This window comes from Pan paniscus, chromosome 16 (genome assembly GCF_029289425.2).
Source record: "Pan paniscus chromosome 16, NHGRI_mPanPan1-v2.0_pri, whole genome shotgun sequence".
NCBI lineage: Eukaryota > Metazoa > Chordata > Mammalia > Primates > Hominidae > Pan > Pan paniscus.
In genome coordinates, this window is record NC_073265.2 from 29,290,879 (window position 1) to 29,309,568 (window position 18,690).

Below are 18,690 nucleotides of genomic sequence, written 5' to 3' on the forward strand. Positions count from 1 at the left end.
ATAGACTCAGAACAGCCAAAGGGAAGAGCTATGTAGGGCAAGGTGTTGGGTGGGGGCGGTGTGTGTGCAGAGCTTCCGTGCCCTCTCCTCGTGGAATGTGGTATGTCCCTCTCCCAGCACATCGGTGTGTTCACCAACCGGGAAGCTCCTCGCAGTTTCAGTGTCGAGTTTTATATGGGGCTTTACTCCACAGGCACCATTGATGAAATCATTAACCACATGACGAACTCAATCTCTAGTCCTTCCCTCTCGCCCCAGAGGTTGGCGGTGCAGTGGGGATGGGAGTAGGGACGAAATTTCCACACTCTGATCACATGCTTGGTCTTTCTGGCATGGCCAGTCTCTCCCTTAAAATTAAGGGCCCACCTTGAGTTGCCTTCTTATCATAACCTGAGGTATGATGGAAATGCTCATTACAAATGACAAAAGGCTTTCCTGTCACTCAGGAGATCCCAAAGGTTTTTAAAGCTCTGAGCCAGGAAAGGGGGACAAAGACCGAATGGGCTTTTTAAAAAGTCATAGCAGAGATTGTAATGGGCAGTTCCTAGGGAAAGGAAGTGGGAGCTGAGGATGGAAAGGCAGGGTGGGGCAGATGGATAAGGTCAGAAGTTGATGGGTACGGGGAGGAGAAATCAGCCTTGCCCTCCTAAGGAAGTGCGGGCAGAGGAGAAGCAGTAGACACCACTCCCTCACTTGAGTGTCTTGGGGGAGTCTTTCACTCTCCAGTAAGTTTAATTTTCCCCCGGGTAGTTCGTCCAGGAGGAGGCAGCCTTCAGTTTCTGCTTTGGCACCAGCGTCCCCACAACTCAGGTCCAGGTTCCCTCGTGCAGCCTCCTGACATTCCCCACAGTTCAAATACCACCTCCTTCTAGAAGGCTTCCCTGATTACCCAAGTGGGAAAAGACCCTGCCCTGAATTCTGAAAGCCCTTTGAAACCGTCCCCTACTGCCCCGCGGGGACGTCAAGACAACTTACTGTGACTCATTCCTATCTCCCCAGTTTGATCCTGAGCACTTTGCCTTACCCCTTTCTGCTTCGTTCCAAACAGCCGGCACTGTGTGCTTCATAGAACATTTGTGAGCTCTGCAGACATTCTGTCATCATCGGCCCCTCCTCTGCCCCTGACCAACTTGCTACCTTCCCTTGCAGAGCCCTGCCTCTGAATAGAGTGTGAATGTCTGCCCTGCCAGCCTGTGAGCTCCTCCAGGGAAAGAATGTGTGTCTACCTTCCAAGCCTGACAAGCAGTGGGTGCCCATGTGTGCGGAGTGAACTCAGTCACTTTTCTCCTAGACAGCGTCACCTTTCTCACATTTAGGGAAAATCAAGTGTAAGGGAATGAGTTACCTATTCTCGTAGAAGAATGGGAAGAGTGAGAAGAAAGTTGGGGGTGAAGCAGGACTCACACAAAGGCAAGGCTGGCCTCTTCCCGCAGGGGCTGGGTCCCCCTGGGCCTCTTGCCAGGACACTGTTCTCGGTGGGTGCTCCACCAAGACGCAGGTAACTGGCAAGATGAGAGTTCAGACCAACCTGGACCTGTGACAGGCAGGCACATGGGCAGCATGAACATCCCACTAGCCTCTGGGGACAGCATGGCAGAAAGGAGCCATTCTGGGAAACTGGGAAACTTTCCCCTTGAATGGCTTCCAGCCCCTTTAACAACCCCAGAGCAGCGTCCCAGCCTTGGTGAGCTGGGGTTTACTCACTCACACTCATGGTTACCACGCAGAGGCCCAGGCTGAGGGGGAAGGAACCGCCTGCTCAGCCCCCACTGAGGCCGGCCTGGTGCTCCTCTTGGCATCACTCTGAGGGTCCTCAGTGGGCAGACCCCAGGTGGGGTGAGTTGCACAGCCCAAGAATGAAGCTCCCTTCTGCCTCCCCTGGGCAGGTCCCATGACTTGGAGGAAATTGCTCCAGATAGTGGCAACTAGACATGAAGTGTGACACGGTGCCCAGGGTTTCTCAGTGGCCTCTGAAGCCACCCAGAGTCAGTGAGAGTATCTTGGCCTCTCTCTGTGGGCTTCAGGGCCTCTCAGGCAGGTGTTTGTCTCTGGGATCCCTGGATCACAAGCCCTGTGACTCTTCCACGGCCAGCTTCTCACCCCACACCCCTGCTGAGCATGTTACCCCGCATCCTGGGGGAGCCACCATTTGGGAATAGATTGGATGGAGAAGGCCTGCTCCCAAGAAACAGTTAATCCTCTCCCCTTCCCCCAGGCCCCTTGCACCTGCAGGCTGTGGTGTGTGGTTTCCCACAGCTGCAGCTGGCTCTGCAGAGCCCCTCCCTTCGAGGGAACCTGAGAGGCTCAGGGCCTGAGGCGCCAGGAGGGGCTCCTCGCCCTCTGTCCAGCTGCTGGGGATGGCATGAGAGGGCCTTGCTGCCCTCTGACCTGGACATACCACAAGAGTGCTCTGGTTGAGTGACCCATATGTGATTCCTGGCTTGCAAGCCAAAGGCAGAGATTCCAGTTTGGGAGGTCAGAGAGGTTTCTGAGAAGGGAAATCAGCCATGAGGCCCCCCAGTCCTGGGCTTGCTCCAGCTCTGCTGCCTTCTGGAAGAAGCTGACTGGCCTGGGTGTGGGCTGGGCATTCCCCTGGGGTAGGATGCAGGGCTCCAGAAAGAGAGGGTGAGTGGAGGGTAAGAGGTGACTGGGAAGGACCAGGAGGAACAGGAGGAAGTGAGATGTGGCGGGGCCAGGCCTCTGCTGGTCAAGACAGCCTTGAAGCCACGGTGCTACAACTCTGGCAGGGTCAGCCCTCTGGCTATCCCAGAAGAGGGCAGGTTGCCACAGAGCCTGGGCAAATACCCAGCTGCCCTCTGAACCAGGTGTTCCAGGGACACCTCCGAATACTGCTTACACTGAGACAATGAGACAAAAAGTGCCAGCAGCTTCCTGGCTGGGACACACCTTCAGGAGCATTAGCCTGGAGCAGAGGCTGAACCCATCCTAACAGCTTGCCCATGTCCCCAGCCCCGGGCTACCGGGCAAGTGCTCACATCCCCTGGGGACAGGTGGATGGCACACAGGGTCATGGCGGAGGGCTGCTCACTGGGTCCAGAGCCAGGGTCTGGGAAGAGGGAGGGAGATGCAGGAATCTGACAGGCTTGAGCCTCACAGGGCCCAGGGCTCTGGCTTCTCTCAGATCCAGCTCTGGGCAATGTTTCAGTTCAACACTCTCCCTGGGAGGCCGTGTAGCCTGGGGCTCAGGGCTTTGGTGGCGTCCTGTCTGCCGAAAAGCCCCACTCCCCACTAAGAGACAACTCCCCATACCAGAGCAGGAAGAGAGAGGGCGATTGAGCAAAGGAGGCCTGAGGGGAAACAGAGACACCCATCTACAGGAGCCCCTGAGTCAGGTGTGGGAGGAGGGAGAGGCAGGGCCCAGCAGAAGCCACCGTTTGCGCCACACTCCTCTACCTCAGGCGGAGACCAGCTGCAGGGTGGCAGCCAGGGTTTGGAGGAGGTGAGGGAGCGTGCCGGCCCGGCACCCAACAGGCTTCAGTCTTGGCTCCCACACAGCTTGATGCTCCTTTCGGGGTATAACTGATGCCAACCACCCAGGGCCACTGCCAGGAGTCCACTGTGTACTCAGACTGTGCTTGGCCCATTCGCAGCAGTGCCACAGGGCCACAGGCGCAGAGCTCTGGCTGGGAGTCACTGCCAATTTACAGTTTGCCCTCAGGTGTGTGGAGGCAAAGCCCTATGAAAGATTAGCTTTGCGCTCCGGAGGAGAGGGCGCGTGGCAGGTGATCTGCCCACCATGGCTTATTTGTGGCTTCATCACTGTGATGACACTATGTTTGGCATTTACTCATTATTGTTATCCAGACCCCACGTATCAAGAAAAGTACAGGAAATCTGCTCTTGGGAGAGCGGCAGCACCCATGTGGAGTGCCACTTTCTGATCTGGGACTTAAACAACATTGCTATTTTCCTCCTTGCTCCAAGTCATCCATTTTGACAATTTTATATCAGCATGGACCCTTCGCCAAGACTGAAATAACTCTGTTATTGAGTTAGGAATCTTTCTATTAATGCATTTATTTAGTATTTCATTCCACAGACATTTAGTAAGTGCCTGCTGTGTGTCATCCATTGTGACAGTGTTGGGAACACGGAGATGAATAAAACAAGGCCCCTGTCCTGGGAGAGCCGAGAGGCCACCTGTCAGCTGACATCTTAGGGAGGACACCATCTACATCCAACCCTGACTACTGAACACTTCCAGTTTCTTGGAAGAAAGATTTTAAAATCTTCAGAAATGAGAACTCCTCCAAATAGGATTTTAATTTGTTTCATATATTTTAGAATTTTATATTTTAATATGTAACAGTCATATGGTTTAAATATAAAAATGACATCAGTGGCTCAGTAAGAAGTTTTCCTCCTAATTTTTCCCTAACAGTTCCCAATTTCTGATATAAAAAATGTTATATCCTTGCAGGATTTACTTAGGTAAATACATGTTCTTAGTTTTCCTCTTCATTATTCCAAAGGTTGTTTACTGCAAGCATGGTTTTTCTTGCTCATACATCCTGGAGATTGTCCCATATCCACACAGAGAAGGTTCCCCATTTTTTTCTTACAGCCGCAAAGCGTTCCTTGTTCTAAACCGGGTTTCTATTGATAGTACTGGGTGGCTGGTCCTCAATCTTTTGCTCTCAGACTGTGCCATGTATGTCCTTTCAGAGGGGGGCAGGTACATCTGTAGGATGGGTTCAAGGGTTTGTAATTGAGAGAGAGATTGCAAATTGTCCTCCACAGAGGTTGCACTGCTTTCATCCCCACCAGCAATGTATGAAAAGGCCTGTTTCCTGTTTTCCCTATCAGGCTGATATTTATTTATTTATTTGTTTATTTACTTATTTATTAGAGCCAACGTCTCACTCTGTCACCCACGCTGGAGTGCAATGGCGTGATCATAGCTCTCTGCAGCCTCAAACTCCTGGGCTCAAGTGATCCTCCTGCCTCAGCCTCCTGATTAGCTGAGACTACAGATATGTGCTACCACACCCGACTAATTTTTCACTTTTTGTGAAGACAGTGTCTCGCTATGTTGCCCCGGGGTGTGGGGGGAGTTCTCTAACTCCCGGCCTCAAGCAATCCTCCTGCCTCTACCTCCCAAAGTATTGGGATAAGCTAATATTTTTAAAGAGAAAGGAAGGAGGCAATATGAGGCCTCTAAAGAAGAGAGGTAGGAAGAAGGTGAAGCCCAGATGCCTGGAGCACACAGAGCTGTAGCCACTGCCTGCAGCTTTGCTTATGAGGGGGATTGAGTTTCTTCAGGCCATGATGTTTGATTTGTGTTTGGAGCAGTAAGCCTTACAGCTGATAAATGGTTTTTTTCTCCTGGGGGAGCACGAGACTCTAGGAAGATAATCTATGAGGAGAACCTGAGGGAAGAGAGTTTAATTGGTGCATGTGGGTGTGAGGTTGTTTCTCGGTCCCTTCAGGCTGCTATTGCAGAATACCATAGACTGTGTGGCTTAGAAACAACAGAACTTTATTTCTCACAGTTCTGGAGGGTGGAAAATCCAAGATTGAGGTGCCATCAGATTCGGTGTCTGGTGAGAGCCTGTTTCCTGGCTCATAGACAGCACCTTTCACTGTCCTCACCTGGTGGAAGGGTGTCGCTGGGGACTGAGTGTCTTCATTTTTATTAGTGCTTCTTTTGTAAGGGCACTAATGCCCTTGTGCGGGCTCCACCCCCATGACCTAATCACCTCCCAAACGGCATCACCTCAGGGATGAAGATTTCAACATGTGAATTGTGGGGGACACCAGCATTCAGAACATAGCAGGTGGCATATGAAAGTGCAGACCACCATATCCAGCAAATACGTATGCATTTCTAATAGTCAGGGGAAGAGACAGAGGGAGAGGTGGAGGAGGGTGGAGAAGAGGACAGTCTTCTCTGAGGAGGTAACGTTTGGGCAGAATCCAATTCATAGATCTGGGAAGAAAAGTTCCAGCAAAGGGACAAGCAAGGGTCAAGATCCTCAGGGGAAGGAGAGGAGAGGGGCCTGCTCAAGACAGTGAGTGACCTTGGAGGAATTGGGACAGGGAAGGCAGTCAGCAAAGCTGGGAGTCGGGGGGGGGTGGTGCTGGACCGTGGGGAGCCTGGAAGGCCATGGCAGGGAGTTTGGGGTTTATCTTAAGAATAATGAGAAAAAGAAACTGGTCAGAAAAACCACATATTGCATTTTTCCATTTCTACAAAATATCCAAAATAGACAAACCCAGAGAGACAGAAAGCAGATTCGTGGTTGGCTGGGGCTGGGGAGATTGGGAGGAAATGGGGAGTGACTAATAATGGGTGCTGGGTTTCTTCTGAAGGATGATTAAAATGTTCTAAAATTGATTGTGGTGATGGTTGCACAACCCTGCAAATATACAAAAAAAAAAAAAAGCCCATTGAATTGTATACTTTCAGTGGGTGAATTATATGATATGTGAATTACATCTCAATAAAGCTGATTTATTTATTTATTCATTTATTTATTGTGAGACAGGATCTTGTTCTGTCACCTAGGCTAGAGTGCAGTGACGTGACACAATCACAGCTCACTGCAGCCTCGACCTCCCAGGCTCAAGTGATCCTCCTACCTCAGCCTCCTAAGTAACTGGGACTATAGGTGCATGCACCACCATACCCAGCTAATTTTTAAGGTGTTTTTTTTTTTTTTTTTGTAGAGACAGGGGTCTCACTATGTTGTCCAAGCTAGCCTCAAACTCCTAGGCTTGAGTGATCCTCCTGCCTTGGCCTCTCAAAGTGCTAGGATTATAAGCGTGAGCCACTATGCCCAGCCTTGTTATTTTTTTAAAAAGGATTTAAAAAAATTATAAAAAGGATAATAGGAAGCTGTTAGAGGGTGATTTAATCAGCAGTAACATTCTCACTCGGGCTGTTGTGGGAGAACAAACTGTAGGGAGGGGAGAGTGGGGGCAGGAGATGGTTGGGAAGCTAGTGCAGTGGGCCAGGCAAGGAGCAATAGTGACTTGGCCTGGGTGGGTCACTTTGTGATGAGGATTAATGAAAAGGCCAGACTGGGGTATTTTTTGAAGCTAGAGTTTGATAATTGGTTGTGAGGGGTGGGAGAGAGAGATGAATCCTGGCCATTTAACTGCAGTGAAAAGACTGGAGGAATAGTTGGACAAGCGGAGGGACAGGGCATACGAGTTCTGTTTTGAACATGACAGGCCTCCGAGGTGTCCACTAGGCAGACGGGATGTCAGGGCAGGGTTACCACCATGTAGATGGTCACTGCTAAGAGCCGGGCACTCCTCCAAACACATACATTAAATCATTTAGTCTTCTCAGTAACCTATGAGGCGAGAGCTGTAGCTATCCCTGTCCATAGGGGGCGTATCCTGTGTGCCATTTCAAATGCCTGCGGCCTCACCTCTTGTTCCAGCCATTGCCCCAGTGACCAGTTTTGCACAGGTCTTGACCAGTGCCGTGTAAATGCCGCCTGGCAGGGCCTCTCCACATGCCTCTCGCCCGACACCATGATGGGGGGACACCCATGGAACCTGCTTGGCATTAACACATGAGCCGCCCAGAAGTGAAGAGGAGCTAACATTCCATGGGATGACTCGAGAGGAGCCAATGGATAACTGTCCCCCTTCCTCCAGTGAGTTCTGAAGTACATTTCATAAAGCTTCACAGAAAGACTGAGTGGTGTTCACTCAGAGAGATGTTAACACACTCCCATATTGACTCCCCCCTTTCTCTGTTTCATTCCTCCTCCCCCTCACCCCTGCTCCCTGGGATCATGTTCCCAAATAAACTACTCATGCTTAAGCCTTTGTCTCAGGCCCCATGTAAGATCTGATCTTACATGGAGAATTTAACAGCAACAACATCACACCAGGGGCATGCTCACCAGGGGCAGAGCAGGGCTTCACACCCTGGCAAGCTTCTCTACTCGCTTCCATGTTGCCTCTCAAAGATCCCAACCTCTAGAGGACATTTAAAGGCACAGGCCTAGATGGAATCTAACCATCTAACCGGGAGAGACTGTAAACAAGAAAAAAGTCCCCACACCATGCTCACATTTAGAGATCAAGAAGAGGAGGAGCCAGCGAAGGAGCCAGAGAAAGAGCTGCCATCCGGGTAGGAGGAAGCCAGACCAGTGTGGAGTCCTGGACTCCAAAGAAAGACAGCGTTGCAAGGAGGAGCGAGTGCCCTACTGTGCAAACGCTGCTGAGAAATTGAGGAGGTGAGACCAGGAGACAGACCTTTTGGATGCGCCAATAGGAGGTCACTGGTGACTTGGACAAGGGCAGTTTCAATGGAGTGACAGAAACAAAAACTTGGCTGGTGTAGGCTAAGAGGGAATGGAGGTGAGGATTCGGAGAAGTAGCCAGCAGGGACAACCACTTCAAGGAGGGGTGCGTAAAAGGGAGGAGGAAGTGGAGCAGAAGCTGAAGAGGGTGTAGGGTCAAGGAAGAGTTTGTTTTGAAAGTGAGAGAGATCATAGCGCATTTATGTGCCGAAGGGAATGGTCTGGCAGAGAGAAGGAGCTGGATAGTGCAGGAGGGAGAAAGGTGATTTCAGGCAGTCTTGAGTAAGTGAAGGGATGTGGTGCACAAAATGAAGGGATTGGCCAGGGATGCAAGAGGAGGCCATCCCTCCATCCGTCCATCCATCTATCCATCTGTCCATCTGTCTGTCCATCCATCCGTCTGTCTGTCCGTCCGTCTGTCTGTCCGTCCGTCTGTCTGTCCACCCATCCATCCATCCATCCATCTGTCCGTCTGTCCATCTATCCTTCCGTCCATCCATCCATCCACTCATCCATCCATCCATCTATCCATGCATGCATCCATTGTGAGGAAGAAAGGTAGCAGCGGGCATAGATGCAGGCACCTTGGGAGATCTGATGGTGAGAGGCAGGTACGTTCCAGCAGATGACATTTAGTTTGTCAGCAAAATAAGAAGCAAGATCTTTAACTAACAGCGAGAAACTAAGGGAAGGTGTTGAGGGTTGGAGAAGATGTGAAACACTTATCTGGAGAGTGGCGCAGTGAATTTAGTAGAGAAATATAGTAAGATTACTGGGCAAGCTGAGCGCCCACTTGAAGTTTGTGGTCAGAAGCGTCAAGTGCAGCTACTCAGCATGACTGTGAGTTTCCCCGGCAATGCTCAGCTACTCAGTGCAGGTGCAGGGTGTTGGGTTTAAGCAGGGTGGAGGCTGTGTCAGGAGATTCCAAATGAAGGGAAAAGAGCAAGAAAGGAGAGGGCTTCCACAAATGGGTGACTCTTGTCAAGGCCTACAGAATTGAGCTGGAGAAGGGGGTTGAAGGCAGTGAAAAAGGACGAGTTCAAAGGCAGGGAGTTCCCAAAGGGGACACATCATTGAATGGAGGTAATAGAGTAGATAAGCTGAGAGCCGAGGAAGGGGTGGTCAGGGAGCAGGGGGTTCAGAAGTGCTGAGGCAAAACCCTGGCCATGGGAGTGGGAGGCCCAGGCAGCAGAACGAGAGGTGGAGAGTGAGGAGGCCAAAGACCAAGAGTGGGAGGTGCTGGGTGGACATCTACATGGATGACCTTTCTTGTCCACCATCTCTTAAACAGCTCCCCATCCTGCCACTACCCCTTCATCTGCCTTTTCCTTTCATAGCCCCTCTGTCTAACATTATTTTACGTAGGACTGGTTCATTGGTTAATTATCCTTGCTGCCATCAGAATGTAAGCATCTGAGGGCAGGGACATTTTCTCTCTAGTCTACACTTATAAACTCTTTTCTAAGAACAGTACCTGGCACACATTAGGTGCTCAGAAACATGTGCTGGACAAAAGAATGAATTAATGTTAAGGTCTAGGAAAAGCATGGAGGAGTGGTGGTGGAGAGGAAGACCGTGGGCCAGGTACTAAAATCTGTGAATGAGCAGGAGTGGCCTAGAGTATGGTAAATACTAGAAGGGATGGTGGATGGTCTGGTCTGATGGCATAGCTGCAAAGGAGATGCAGACTTAGGCTGAGGAGGAAGGGGGAGAAACCTACAGGTGGCCATGAAAGCAGGGAGGACAACTCGCTGCCTCCAGGCATACTGATGTGGAAGAAGAAAACAGAGCCAAGACAGGAGGTGGCTGCAAGGAAGCTGTGTGTGGGGGTCAGGCAGGTTTGCAGTAGAACAGGACGGTGAAAGGAATGTTCAAAGGGAGAGTCGAGTGGATGGGGAGATTTTGCTGATGACAAACCATAAGTTCCCGAGAGCAGAGTGAAAGGATCTGGGGGATTGTGTCAGATTAGGGGAATAGAGCTACATGGGGGTGAAAGTCTTGGGGGTGAAGGATGAACAACAGTGTCAGGCTTCTGGAGGTGTCTAGGGACACAAGGCCACAGGGCATGATGGGCTCTCCTGAAGGTCTCTCTTGGGCAAGTGGGTACCCCTGCTCACGCCAGCTCCTCCTCCAGCCAGGGCCCACGGGCCATGGACCACAGTGAGGCAGTGATATTGGCGTTGGAGGGGCCTTGCCAGACACTGAGTGTTCGGGGTGGGAGGAGAGGGCAGCTTTGGGTATTGGAAGGAAAGTCGAGCGGGCACTCCGGAGACTAGATTCTCATCCAAATCTTTCCTACAAACCATGACGTAACATTGGGCAAAATGGTCATGATTTTCCTTATCTATAAAATAGAGAGGAGAGGAGGTCTCTCTTAGCTGTGCAAATCCTGGCCTCTGTCTCCTTCTTTCCCTGACTTCTTCTAGCTCCTGTCTCCTCAGCCCTCCCGACTTGTAGCTAAGCCCTGGCTTTGTATTAACCACCCTCCTGCTGTCAGCATCGCTGAGAGGCATAGCCAAGGCCTGCCCTGTTCCTCCTCCCTGGCTCCAAAATGCTCCATGCAGTGTCCCATGCCACTCTGATCCTGAGCAGCCAAGTGGGCAGAATGACACTCCTTTGGGCGTGGAAGTGAACATCAGCCATGAGTAGGGAGAGGAAACTGCCCACAGAGAGGGCAGACTCCATCAGGGGCAAGTGACAAAGCCACAGACTGGCACGAAGAGGCTTCCCAAGCCCTCTGGAAGGCAGTGAAGCCAGCAGCCTGGCTCCTGGGATGGGCTGTCCCCTATTCAGCAGCTCCATGGGCCTGGAAGTGGGCCCAGGGAGCCAGCCAGAAGGAGGCTGTGGCCAGAGGCTTGATTTGCAGCCCAGGACTAGGACACAGGGTTCTCATCCAGGCTTCACCCACAGCAAATGTGCGACTCTCCCTGGCCCTCTGGGTGGGGATTATAATAACTACCTTGCTTACCCCAGTTGCTGGAGGCCAATATTCACTGAACATTCATCATGAGTCAGGCATTCAGTAATCCTCACAATGGCCCTAGAAATTGGCCTGTACTATTTTCAACCCTTAGGGAGGAGGTGACAGACACATAGAACATCTAAGTAACTTGCCTGACACTCCACAGCTTGTAAGTGGCAGGGCCAGGCTCTTAGCCCTAAACCATACATTAGAGATTTATTATCATTTAGGTCCCTCAACAATCTTGTGATGCAGGTATTACCATCCATTTTACAAACATGGCAATGGCTCAGAAGTCTTCAGTTATTTGCCCAGGGTCACTTGGCTGACTGTAGCAGAATCAGGATTTGAACCCAGGCCCGACTTCAAAGCCAGTCCTCTTCTCATTGGGTTGCGCCCCCAGCATTAGCACAGGGACAGTTCCTCAGGCTGACTGCCCAAGGCCCCATCTGTGCAAACAGGAGAGGAAATGGCAGCCTAACTCCAGGCAGGGCCCGGGCTCAGAAGGGGGTCTACAGGGCTGAAGAGGCAGCTGGCCAGAGAGTCCACAGGAAGCATCTTGTTGACACATCTTCATCACTTTGGAATTTGAGCAACAACATTTACCCCTTCTGAAACTCACCCAGAGGAAGCGGATTTTCTGACGCATATGAAGAGTGAGAACTGTCTACATCTAAGTCTTCTTTGAGAACAATACCAGCTGAGCGGCTATTTACATTCCAGCTTCTTTTGAGAATCTCTGAAGATGATTAAGTCATTGTCAGCTGGTAAGGGTTGGTCTCACCACTTCTCATGTTGGATCATTGAGGCAAGAAACCTTCAAAGAATCCTTTTTGGGTATCTTTTAGTGAGGAAAAAAGTGGGGACAAAGATATGTAAGGCAGTACTTGCCAGAAGTCGCGGGGTGGGAAGAGGAAGTGTGCAGAGTTCTAGAGCCTGTCTTCACCTGGGGGATGTGCACTGACGATGCATATACTTGGCTGTGAAGGCCCAAATTTAGGACAGGGAGTTAGAACCACCCACATTGAAAGTCTAAGGGCCTGTTTCATCTTGCAGCCTCACCACGCTCCCACCAATAGCACAAATACTGTAGTACAAATGCTATGCTCAGTAAATGTTAATCAGCCTCATAAACGGTTCAGGGAAGGCTTTGAGGAGGAAAAGGGTGGAATTTCACCTGGGCCTTGAAGGGAATTTGGGAGGCACAGAGATGGGAAAAGGAAGAAGGCTGAGAGAACAGCATGAGCAGGGCACGTGGTGCACTATGGGAGTGTGTCGTGGGAGATGAGATCAGACAACTCCAGAGTCTGGAGTCCTTTACTCCAGGGACTTGGTGAGCATGTGGTGATCTGCATCTCCTGTTCTCTACACCTTGACTTCTCCTAGGCCCAGAACCATATCCTGCTCCACAAGCCTCGTCCTTGGCAAGAAGTTGCACCTGCCCAGAGAGAAAACCTTTTGAAACTGGCACAAAGGCACTGGAGAGACTGGCAGGGCCCCCTACTTGACGATCTGGCTCATCCATCTGCACACTGACCACGCTAAGAGCTGTCTGCAGTGATGGAAACCTTCTCTAGCTGTGCTGTCCTCTATAGTGGCACTAGCTGCCTGTGGCTACTGAGCACTTCAACTGTGGCTGCAGAGACTATGTTAAATTGTATTTAATCATAATTAATTTAATTGTAAACAACTACATGTGGCTAGTGGTTTCTGTACTGGGCACTGCAGGTGCACATTTCCTGCCTGGCCATGGACAGTAAGCTCCATAAGAGACTAATTGTGCCTGGTTTGCTTATAGGCTTATCCTCAGCACCTGCACCAGCCTAGAATATGATTGGCACTCTATTAATTAAAAGTTCCCAGGTAAATGAATTAGTGGATTCTCTGTTTCCTCCACTATGCCACAACCTCCTTAAGGGCAGAGATGGTGTCTTCAAAAAAAAAAAAAATTCTGGTCAAAAACACATAAGATCTACCACCTTCACCATTGTTGTGTCCAGTTCAGTAGTATTAACTACACTTACATTGTGATACAACAAAAGATTGTGTCTTTTTACATTCTTAGGACCCAGCACAGTGTCTGGCACATAATCTTAGTAAACACTGGCAGAGCACATGCCTTTGCCAAGGCCAGAACAGAGGTTCAGTGCCATCCATTACCACCCTTTCACACATCCACTGGGGCTTTAAAAACAACCTGGAATGAAAGCTGTTGAGTCTAGAGAAATGGGCTACAAAGAAGGTTTACAAGATAATCTATTAAGAATAGGGAATACAGGCTGGGCACGGCGGCTCACACCTGTAATCCCAGCACTTTGGGAGGCTGAGGTGGGTGGATCATTTGAGGTCAGGAGTTCGAGACCAGCCTGGCCAATATGGTGAAATCCTGTCTCTACCAAAAATTATCCAGGCATGGTGGTGCGTGCCTGTAGTCCCAGCTACTTGGGAGGCTGAGGCATGAGCATCGCTTGAACCCGGGAGGCAGAGGTTGCAGTGAGCCGAGATCGCGCCACTACACCCCAGCCTGGGTGACAGAGCAAGACTCCGTCTCAAAAAAATAAAAAAATCTAAAATAAAGCTTAATACACATGACATATGGATTGGCAGTCACACATAAATATGATTGATAAGGATACAAATATTTGGAGGTGCTGCCTGACCATCTGTTGCTGATTATGTGGAGATCACTTGTCTAGGACCCTGAGATAGACTGCTGTTTCTAACTCTGCCAAACACGGTCTCTCCCACCCTCCAGACACTTTCTTCCTTCAGTTCAGGGAACCCTCAATACACAGTAAGAATGAAGAGGTTGCAGGTCTGAGCTTGAGGAGGACTGGACTAAAAGGAGTTTAGCCCTGCCAGGGCATTCCGAGGACTGTGAAGATCTGGAATATTGGCCACAGGCATCTATGTATTTGAATCATATCTATTTTTGAGCTCACTCCTAGCAGAGGAGTCAAAACTTATGTTCTGGCCCCCAGGTACATTTCCAGTCTCTTACTCATAAAATTGTGACATACCCCCAGGGGTGCCCAAAGGGGTTTGTGAATCAAGATAGTTTGAGGAGAATCGATTTTCTGATCCTCAGTTTTTCTATGCTCTTTTTCCTAAAAGCGATATTCCTAAAAAGGCATCCAAGACAAGGCATCCCCTTTCCCATTTGCTGGGGAAGACAGCTTTACAAGAGAAAGCTGCCCCTCTCACCCATGTGACCCCCCCACTCTGGGGCACTGCCCTAGGGGTAGAAATCTCCAAGGCATCAAACAAAGTGACTCCTGGGGGTCAAGTGACAGAGGAGCAAGTCTTTCTGCAAGTCAAGTGGTTTCCAGCTCTGCTTTCAGCAAAATTGAAAGAGGCACTAATCAAATTGCCAGCGGATCATAAAAAAAATTTTGATAATAATGTTATTAGGCATATAACTTGGAAGAAGTTCAAATAATTGAATGGCATCCTCATAACAAACTCATTGGCTTCCATTTATTTATTTATATGGATGGTGTTTCTCAATGTTTAAACCTACAAAAGACTAAACATGGGAGTAAACTTCATGTTGAACCTTGTGTGAGTCTAGCAATAAGTCATCCACATATACATACACTAATTGGGAAGAAAACCTGTCCCAACCCCCAACTATTTTATTAAGAGATGCATTTCCAATAAAAATTTACCTTTTATGTTTAATAGTTGTTTATCAAATTTCGTAATTATTTACATTGCTCTGATCAATTGGATATAAACTATTCTAACACTAAAATCATAACCAAAAAATTAATGCTCAGCTTTGGGAACAGAGGAATTTTTTTTTTTTTTTTTTTTTTGAGAAGGAGTCTTGCTCTGTTACCCAGGCGGGAGTGCAGAGGCGCAATTTCAGCTCACTGCAACCTCCACCTCCCGGGTTCAAGCGATTCTCCTGCCTCAGCCTCCCAAGTAGCTGGGACTACAGGCGTGTGCCATCACGCCTAGCTAATTTTTGTATTTTTAGTAGAGACAGGGTTTCACCATGTTGGCCAGGATGGTCTTGACCTCTTGACCTCGTGATCTGCCCCTCGGCTTCCCAAAGTGTTGGGATTACAGGCGTGAGCCACCAGTCCCGGCCAGAAGTTTTAATCTTTAAATTTTATTTAATACAATAATCAATCAAAGATTTTTCTTTCTTTCTTTCTTTCTTTTTTTTTTTTTTGAGACAACTTCTCCCTTTGTTAGTCAGGCTAGAGTGCAGTGGTGCAATCACGGCTCACTGCAGCCTTGACCTCCTGGGCTCAAGCCATCCTCCTGCCTCAGCCTCCCCAAAGTACTGGGATTACAGTCATGAACCACCATGCGTAGCCAATAAAAGATTTTCAAGCATAAAAAACAAATACAGGCTGGGTGCTGTGGCTCACACCTATAATCTCAACACTTTGGGAGGCCGAGGTGGGCGGATCATTTGAGCCTAGGAATTGGAGACCAGCCTGGGCAATATGGTGAAACTGTGTCTCTACAAAAAATACAAAAATTAGCAGAGCATGGTGGTGCAGGCCTGTAGTTCCAGCTACTCAGAAGGCCAAGGTGGGGGAATCACCTGAGCCCAGGAGGTTGAGGCTGCAGTGAATCAGGATCACACCACTGCACTCCAGCCTGGGCAACAGAGCAAAACCCTGCCTCAAAAAAAAAAAAAAAAAAAACCCTTACATTAGCATAAAATCTGTAACAGGAGTGGAATGGAAATACAAGGTCTTGGAGAGAACGAAATAATGTAAACTTCTAAGCTGTTTAATTAGCGTTTGTTCCCCTATTTTTTTAATGGATAATGTTGGACACAGAATTGCTCTGGGATTTAGATTCCATTGGACATTTAAAAGAAAGATACAATTTGTATTTGAAAATATCAATATTCATTTTTCTTTGAATTTTTGTGACTATAAAATATAATAAAGGCATATAGAAAGTGAAAAAATATTCATAAAATGCTAAAAAGGATATGCTTTGGAACTATTTAAATTTCTGATGGAAAATTTCAAATGCCAACTTAAATACAAGAGGGTAGGTCATGTAAAAAAATTATTTAAGGGGCTTTGAAGGCGGCTGTCTGGGGAGTTAAGGTCTTGTGTCTCCAGTGCCCTCTCTCACCCGTAAGGAACTGGGTGGGCCTCTGGAGGTACATCTGCCTATACAAGGAATCTTTGATGTAGCAAAAAAAAAACACAAAACACAAAAAACCCTCACAGCATGCCCTGCCCTTGGGCTCTGGAAACCACCGTCCTGCCTGCCCCACTCCTGCTCTCAGACCCCTCCTCAGGCCTAAGCCTCCCCAGCCCTCCCCACCCCCCACCCCACTGCCCCGCCCGCAGTCCACCCCGCTGTCGCCTCCCAGCCCTGGCCCGGCCAGCCCTGGAGTAAATAAACCACCGGGCAAGGACCCAGACAATGGGCCTTGGCAAGGAGTTAATGGGCTGGGCCTCTCGCGTTAGCCGAGTGTGACCGGAGCTGGCAGGGGGCCTGGCCTGGCGCCAGCATCGATTACGACCAGACGGAGCCAGGGCAGACTTGGCACGAATGGGCCCCACAGCTGGCAGATTCAGTCACCCTGGCCACAAGGGCACGAGGCCTGCCCTGGGCGCCGGCTGCCACCGCGGCTGCGCTCCCTGCCACCGCCTTCACTGCCAGTGTGGCAGGGCCGCTTGTCAGGCACTCAGTCCCTAGGCCCTTTTGGTTCTCCCCAGGGGATTGTCCCTGGTCAGGCCTCTTCCTGTCTCAGGCTGCCTCTGAGGCTGCTCTGTGGCCCCACAGACTGGGTGCAGAGCAGGGGTGGGGTAGGGGGAGGCTGAGGGTTGGGCTGGGGGATGCAGCTGTGACGCCCCCGCCCCTGGCACTCCCACCACTCCAGGACAGAGGGAGGCTGCTGAGCCAGGCTGGTGTTGGTCAGCAGGAAGAACAGGTGAAGCAAGCCTCATTTCTGGTGTCCAGATGGAGGACAGGGTCTTTCTTCCCCTGTTTCTCAGAAACCTTTGTGGGCCTGGGCTCTGCTCTGGCTCGGCAGCTCCACCCTGCAGGGGGATTGGCAGGGTGGCAGGGACCACCTGAGGGCTCACTGCGTCCCTGCTAAGAAGTTGTTCGAGTCAGGGTTTGCAAGCGGGGCTTGCCTGGGGGAAAGGGCATTTCTTGCTTTTTGGGTTTACTGCTCCTCCCAGGCTCTCTGGGTCCCTCTCCCCTGGGCGATGGGCTGTGGCATAACGTCCTCAGGGCAAGGTAATGGCTCCATCTGGAGCTGATGGCTCCTCCAACGCTAAGGAGCTCCATGGACCCAGTCTTGCTGAGCAAAGGTTTCTTTGGCTTGACTGCTGGGAGACAGATCACACCACTGGGCAGTCTCCAAATTTTAGGGGATGGTCAGTGTATCTCTCTCAGAGAGATACTGAGAGGTCCACAAAACCCCACAGAGGAGAGAAAACACCAGGCCACATACCCAGAGTGACAGCCCCTGCTCTCTGAGGTCACAGGTGGAGAGCAGGGGAGGTCAGGCCCTGAGGGCTGTGGCTGCTGGAGCCAGCTCCACCAGGCCTGATAATCCCTGCAGATGAAGCCGGCACCCATCCCAGTAGGCAGTGGTAATCCCCACCCAACCCCGCTTCCCCGGGGAGGAAGCTGACACAGGGGTGAGGGGGCACTGGAAACACGGGAGAGCAGAGGAATGGCAGCTGGGGCCCTTACCCCGGCACCAGCTTCTGCACCTGCCCTGAGTTTCCCTTGTCCCCCTCCAGAAGCTCTCGGATCTTTACTTTTTTGTGAGCTCTGTTCTCAGAGAACGTTCTAATACATGTATAATACCAACTGGCTAACTGAGTGGGGTGGGTTGGGGCTTGGGGGGCTGGGGAAATGTGTGGCCCACCAAAGGACACTAACCCAACAACCCTGCGGAGTTGTGGTCTCCAAACTGAAAGAGGACACAGTGTCAGGTGACAAACAAAACTGGCCTGGAGCCAGGCATGGTGGCTCACTCCTATAATCCCAACATTTTGGGAGGCCGAGGCTGGAGGATCACTTGAGCTCAGGAGTTCAAGACCAGCCTGGACAATATAAGGAGACCTCTGTATTTACAAGAATTTAAAAAATTAGCTGGGCTAATGGTGGTGCATGCCTGTAGACCCAGCTACTCGAGAGGCTGAGGTGGGATGGTCGCTTGAGCCTGGGAGGCAAAGGTTGCAATGAGCCGAGATTGCGCCGCTGCACTCCAGCCTGGGCAACAGCGAGACCCTGTCTCAAAAATTTAAAAAGTTAAAAAAATTAAAATTAAAAACTGGCCTAGACTAGGGATGTGAAATGTCCAAACATTTTGAACAGATAAGAGGCATGGTAGGAGGGATGAATTTTTATAAAAGAAATATTGACATTTGGTGGTGAAATATAAATATATACAAATCTTTTCCTCTACAATACTTACTTTTTTATTGTCCTTGAAGGACC

The 18,690-nt window shown here is 50.0% G+C and overlaps 1 long non-coding RNA gene across 1 annotated transcript in view; it reads left to right on the plus strand.

Annotated features, from left to right (window-relative positions):
- The window catches only part of LOC103782959 (uncharacterized), a 30,895-nt gene extending 13,946 nt beyond the window's left edge, over nt 1-16,949 (plus strand). The window contains exon 3 of the long non-coding RNA XR_608458.5: nt 12,634-16,949. This is a non-coding gene — a long non-coding RNA (uncharacterized LOC103782959). The remainder of the gene's footprint in view (nt 1-12,633) is intronic.
- The last annotated feature ends 1,741 nt before the right edge of the window (nt 16,950-18,690 follow it).